Source organism: Rutidosis leptorrhynchoides, chromosome 11 (genome assembly GCF_046630445.1).
Source record: "Rutidosis leptorrhynchoides isolate AG116_Rl617_1_P2 chromosome 11, CSIRO_AGI_Rlap_v1, whole genome shotgun sequence".
Taxonomy (NCBI): Eukaryota; Viridiplantae; Streptophyta; class Magnoliopsida; order Asterales; family Asteraceae; genus Rutidosis; species Rutidosis leptorrhynchoides.
Genome location: NC_092343.1, coordinates 221,766,166 through 221,773,327, shown reverse-complemented (window position 1 = coordinate 221,773,327; position 7,162 = coordinate 221,766,166). Strand labels below are relative to the sequence as shown.

General features: G+C 33.1%; 1 non-coding gene across 1 annotated transcript; it reads left to right on the top strand.

The window, feature by feature from the left end:
- Positions 1-1,873: 1,873 nt before the first annotated feature.
- LOC139878962 (small nucleolar RNA R71) lies at positions 1,874-1,980 on the top strand. The gene has a single exon (XR_011769821.1). It is a non-coding gene; the product is annotated as a small nucleolar RNA R71 (small nucleolar RNA).
- The last annotated feature ends 5,182 nt before the right edge of the window (positions 1,981-7,162 follow it).

Sequence of the window (7,162 nt, the reverse complement as noted above, 5' to 3'; positions counted from 1 at the left end):
ATTTAATACTCGTCTTAATCCGAGTTACGGTTTAGGATCTATGGCCCTCCGAACGTCACTATGTCCTTTTAACGTTGTACTAAAAATTGACCTACTCGCACTTAAACCGTCACCACGGTCAAACGAAGACGAGTTTGGTTATGGAATTTTTACAGAAACTAAGGAACTCATATATGGAGCCATGGTCACTGGTCCCACCTGAATTCAGTTTGTATAGAGGCCGTGGCGACTGATCGAAGTCAGCCTTTGTTTTAAACCCTTTTCTAGAATGAAACTTACTTTATACTTTTTGTTTGATGATGAATGATGATGATATTTAAGACCTAATTTACATACATTTAAACCTATAGGGACGATTTACTGACTTAGTAACTTTTGACTTAGGTTGAGGACTTTCCGGACCTACATACTTGCTTACCTTCCCGAGCCAACTTTACTACTACTTTACCACTGTGAGTTATAGCATTCCTTTTTACTTTAACTATTTTGGGAACTAAGAATACATGTGCATTTTACGTTTTACATACTAGGCATGAGTACTTAAACTTTATATATGTGTGGGTTATACAACGGCATTTACCTTCCCCTTAGCTCGGTAACGTTTAGTCATTGGTCTTTGAACCGGTGAACGCGAATCATAGATATGGATCCATAGGGTTTGACATCCCCACTCGGGCTAGTAGCGTTAGCATTTAACAGGTGTTTAATACTTCGTAAACATACGCACTCGCTAAGTGTACCTTCAGGGGGTTATAAACGTTAAGTTAATTGCCAAGTGCCCACGGTTAAACATATACTTTACATACTGTTTTGAAACGCTCTTTGTAGCACTGAAATCTCGTGGCCTACCTTACATTACTGTTATACTTAAACTATAGCTCACCAACCTTTGTGTTGACGTTTTTAAGTATGTGTTTCTCAGGTGCTTAAGGTTGCTTGCTTCCGCTGTTGTACTAGTCATGCCTTGTAGACACCCGCTGCGCTTGTTAGAGTTGTCACCGCATGAAACGTTTTATTTGCATTCAAACTATGTTACCTTTTGAAACAATGATTTGTAACGACCATTGGGTCACGTACTATTACTAATTGCTTCTGTTCATTGAAGCATACTTTTATTGTAAGACATTTGATGTTGGTTAAGACATCACCTTTATTCATGAATGCAAACTTCTTTTGAAACCGCATATAGTATTTGACCTTGTAATGATCCTGTTGTTGATGATTCGTACACGATGGTTTTGTGCGGGGCATCACATTTGCCATCATTTCTTCCAGATTTAACTTTTTCTCTTCGGTTTGTTGTGGTGGTTTATACAAGCTAGGTTTTTGTTGATTGAAAGTGTTGTTTTGAGTTGGTTGGTTATTCGGACCTTGTTGGTTGTACGAGTTATTGTTAGGTCCATTTAGATTATAAAGAATGTTTTGATTTCGATTAAAGTTTGGCCTTGGCGGTTAATAATTATTTTGATAATTATTTCCCGGCCTTTGGTTCGTGTAGGAAACATTCTCACATTGTTCCATGGTTTGTTCAATGTGACAATCTTTCGTTAAGTGTGGTCCACCGTATTGCTCACAACAAATTCGTATTGCGTGAATATCTTTAGTCATCTTTTCCATTCGTCTCTCGAAAGCATCTATTTTTACGAAAACGGAATCAAAGTCATGGCTAGAATCGGCTCTAGCAGCTTTAGATGATTTAACGATGTCTTTTTCTTGATGCCATTCATGTGAGTGGGAAGCAGTGTTATCAATAATTTTGTAAGCTTCAGTTGCGATTTTCTTCATAATGGAACCACCAGCTGCTATATCGATGTCTTTTCGTGTAGCAACGTCGCATCCTTGGTAGAATATTTGTACTATTTGATAAGTGTCAAAACCATGCTGAGGACATCCTCTCAACAACTTTTCGAATCTTGTCCACGCCTCATATAGAGTTTCATTTGGCTTCTGTGTGAATGTAACAATTTCTCCTTGAAGTCTCACAGCTTTGGATACCGGAAAGAATTGTTTAAGAAAATTTTTAACTAAGACATCCCATGTATCAATTGCTCCTTCAGGTAACGATTCTAACCAATCTTTGGCTTCTCCCTTTAAAGTCCAGGGAAATAACATGAGATATATCTGTTCATCCTCCACTTCTCTGATTTTAAATAGAGTACATATCCTATTAAAGGTACGAAGATGTTCGTTTGGATCTTCTTTTGGCATACCACTATATTGGCATTGATTAGTTACCATGTGTAGGATTTGTCCCTTGATTTCATAATCTGGCGCATTAATGTCTGGCTTAATAATGGCGTGTCCTTGGCCCGTGCGTGTGGCTTTCATTCGGTCTTCCATACTTAGAGGTTCCGTTACTTTCATAATTGAATTTGTTGAATACGAATCACTAGAGGATTCTGATTTAATGGTTTCTTCCTCTACAATCTCCGGTTGAATGATTTGTGGTTCAGGAGGAATAATTAGTGGTTCAGGATCTCTAAATTGTCCCCGAATATCCTCCGGATTCTCAATTGTGAGGTCGGGTTCAAAAAATGGATTATCAGAAATTTGAATTGGAGTACTTAGTCGACTAGATGACGATTCTAAAGAAAAATCAACGGCGACAATATTGGCTAGATGTCTTGATCGAGTCACAGGTGGTGAACGTATGAAAGGTGGTGAACGTTTTGCTCGGTGCATTCACTGAATATCCTATTAGTTATAAAGATAAAAATTATATAAGTTACCAAATTAATAGACTTTTCTGATTTTGCCCACGTTTCGAATAGCCAATAGATGTAGCAGGTAGCCAGGACCCTTTAAATCGAAAGCCCACAACTCGCCACTAACAAATCCAACTATTACTACGAACCAGAAAATTTAGATGTCTATCAATTTAACAGCTTAAAATAATTTTTCGTCAAAATTTTGAAGATAAAATCTATGTCCTAAAAACTAGAGCGTCGAGAAATAAGAGAAAGAAAAAGAGTGCGTCGAAAAACGTCGAAAAATAAAAGGTCGAAAAATAATCGTCGAAAAACAAACAGTCGAAAAATAAAAATAAGATAGTAAAACGTCGAAACTTAAAAGTCTAAAAACTAAATCTAAAAAGTTGCGCCTAAAGGTATTAAAGCTTAAAAGGAAATCTATATCCAAAACGGCAATAACTTAAAAAGTACTAAAATCTATAAACGGCGTCGCAAAATTCTAAAGCGCCTAAATCTTAATCTAAAGAAAAAGCACTTAAGGGGTTTTACGACAAAGTCTTAAAATCTAGAAATATAAAAATTCTACGGCAAAAACTAAGTTTAAAACTAATTACGAATGATAAATATACAAATTACGAATTAAACGAATAAAAAGATACAAAATATAAAAATAAGACTAAAGTTATAAAAATACAATTTTTATAAAAATATTTTTTTATATTATTTATATAAAAGGATTAAATTTATATAATTAATAAAACTTAATAAAACTTAATTTTACAAATTAAAACTAAAATTAAAACTAAATAAAATATAAAACCCTAATTAGTATTAATTAATTAATAATAATAATTAATTACAAACCCTAATTCAGTCGGCAGAGTAATTAGAGCAGTCACATCACCTCATGCATTCGCATGAGGTTTCTGTGACAATCTCATGCATTCGCATGGACTCGGACACCAGGCCTGATGTTGGGCTGTTACAATTTCGGCCCGATTACTTATTTATTTAAAAAAAAATTTCTTTTTTTCCGAGTTTAATATTTATAGAAAATAATACGTAATTTAAATAAAACTTATATTTAAAAAAATACTTTGGTTTTTATAACCTTTTAACAAAAGAAATAAAAAAATGTAAACTTTTTAATTTAAACACTTAAAAATATAGATATATAATTTTCTCTTTTTTTTTGCTTTTATATATATATATATTTTAAAACTTATATATTTTTCAAAAATAGCTTAAAACTAATTTTAATTTTTTTTTTAGAATATAGCGTTTCGCTTTCGCTTCCCCGGCAGCGGCGCCAAAAACTTGATGTTATGCGAGGTGTAGTACGAAATAGTATTATTTTTAATATGAAATACGGCGTAATATGATACAAGTTTTATTTATTTATATAAATGGGATATACCTAAACCTTGCTACAACACTTATAGGCAGTGTACCTAATAGTAGAGTAGTGTAGTTTTTAGTAAGTCCGGTTCGTTCCACAGGGAGCTAGCTGAGTTTAACGCTATATTTTTAACAACTATATTTATATAAAATATATATAATTATATATAGTAATATTATTATAAAAGGGGTTTTTACCGTTTATTGACTAGTTTGTTGATTTTATATTTTAAGCGTAAAGATAAATGACGATAATATAAATGACAGAATTTAAATTGCGATAAAATAAATTGCAGTAATTAAAATGACAGTAAATAAAGGTACGATGAAATATGAAATAAAAGTATTATGCTTATTTAAACTTTCGTAATCATGATGTTTGATGTTTTGATTTTAATTAATTGTTACCCGGGTTAATTGTCCTTTGTCCTGGTTTATTTGATACCTATCTGGTTTTTGTCCATAATAGTCCATCGGTCATAATTATAAAATGCTCGTCAAATTAACCTTATTCTCGAAGTCAAATATTCCAACTAATTAGGGATTAGAACTGTAACAAGGTTTTAATACTTTGTTAATAATTACACCAGGTTATCGACTGCGTGTAATCCAAGGTTTTAATACTTTGTTAACAATTACACCAATTATCCTTGTATGTAATCTACCCCTGTTTTAATGAGATATGAATATTAATTTACCCACTTGATCAGAATGAATAATCAATTACCCAACCTGAATAATTAATTGAATGATCGTAAAAGATGTCGTATAAACGTCACTAAATAGAACATACATAATCATTTTAATAATTATTAGATTAACTAATTTGAAGATAGGTTCGACAGATTCTAATGAGTTGTCATTCGATTAGACAATACCCCATCTATTAATAGTCAATAGTCCAATGTCCACAAGTGTCGGTCTTTTGTCCAAACCTTAATTATGGTACAAAATCTAATAACCCAATCTTAATTTTTAGTCCAACATCACGATTACTTTGGCTTAACTAAGCATAATAATAACTTAGTTACGAGACATTAATTTAAAAAGGAAGAACATAGCTTACAGTGATTATTTATCGCGTAGCGTTAACCGGACAGAGTTCCGACTTAAAACCCGTAAAATATTTCTTACAATAACCCAATTATTATTAAACTTTAAATTAAAATTAATTTTATATATATATATATATATATATATATATATATATATATATATATATATATATATATATATATATATATATATATATTTATGTTAGAGATGAAGAGAAGAGAAAAAGATGTATAAAATTCGTCCAATTCGCTGACTTTTTATAGAACCTGACCAGCATTCTGAAGCCATGCGATCGCATGAGATTTGTTCCTTCTGGCCACGCGATCGCATGGCCGCCTGTCCCAGCTCACATGTCTTTGTTTTCTAGTTTGCCGATGTTTTATAATATATAATATAATATATATATATATATATATATATATATATATATATATATATATATATATATATATATATATAATTTTAAGAATTATTTATATATTATATTATATTCATGTGCATAGTTGACTTGTCATTTTAGCTCCGTTGCGTCTCGCGTTGATAGTTGACTCTGGTCCCGGTTCTGGATTTTCGAACGCCTTTTCGTACGCGGAGATATCTTGTACTTTGCGTTCCGCGGCTCGTACTCTTGTCATTTTTAGACGTTTCTTATCAATAAATTAAACCACTTGGATTGTATCTTGTACACTTGAGATTTTTGGTCATTTGCGTCTTCAAATCGTCATTTTCTTCTTTTGTCTTCGCACTTATTTATTTAAACGAATATTACATAAAAATAGAACAATTACAACTAAAAGCTTTACATATTGGAAGGATATTGTGCCTAAATATATGTTCATTTGGAGTACTATCAGTACCAAGTGGGTTTTCAAAAATAAGATGGATGAAGATGGGATTGTGATCAGAAACAAAGCTAGATTGGTAGCTCTGGGTTTCAAACTTGAAGTAGGATTGGATTATGGAGAGACATATGCACCAGTGGCTAGGACGAAAGCTATCATATTGTTCTTGTCATATGCTGCTAAGATGAACTTTAGGGTATTCTAGATGGATGTTAAATCTACATTTCTAAATGGGAAGCTGCAAGAAGAAGTTTATGTCAAACAGCCTCCTGGTTTTGTAAGCAGTAAATATCCAGACCATGTCTACAAACTAGACAAAGCTCTTTATGGCCTCAAACAAGCACCAAGAGCATGGTATGAGGCACTACATGTGTACCTCCCTGGTATAGGTTTTAAAGTTGGAACAATTGATACCACTCTATTCTCAAAAGAGATAGATGGTGATCTCTTGCTGGTACAGATATATGTGGATGATATTATTTATGGTTCTAAAAATGAAACACATTGTCAAGAATTTTCAAAACTTATGCCAAAGACATATGAAATGAGTTTACAAAGAGATATGCAATACTTTCTTGGGTTGCAGATTAAATAACTTGATGATGGAATTTTTATAAGTCAAGATAAATATATCAAAGATATGTTAAAGAAATTTGGTCTGACCTGTTTAAAAGCTATAGGGACCCCAATGGCAGCATCCATTAAAATAGATGCTGATCCCAATGGTGAACCAGTCAATATCACTGAATATAGAGGTATGATTGGATCCCTACTTTATCTCATAGCCAGCAGACCAAATATTATGTTTGCCACATGTCTCTGTGCCAGATATTAAGCTGATCCTAAAGAGTCACACTTATTAGCAGTAAAGAGGATATTTAGGTATCTGAAAGGTGCTGCTAAACGTGGTCTTTGGTATCCCAAAGACCAGGATTTTGAGCTAATTAGATATTCAGATGTTGACTTTGCAGGGTATAAGATAGACAGGAAAAGTACTACTAGTGGTTTCCAGTTACTAGGTGGTAGGCTAGTCACCTGGACGAGCAAAAAGCAAAATACTGTGTCCACATCCACTGCTGAGGCAGAATATGTTTCTGCTGGTAGTTGTACTGCTCAAGTACTATGGATGCAACGCCAGCTGAAGGACTATGGTGTTCATGTTACAAAAACTCCAAT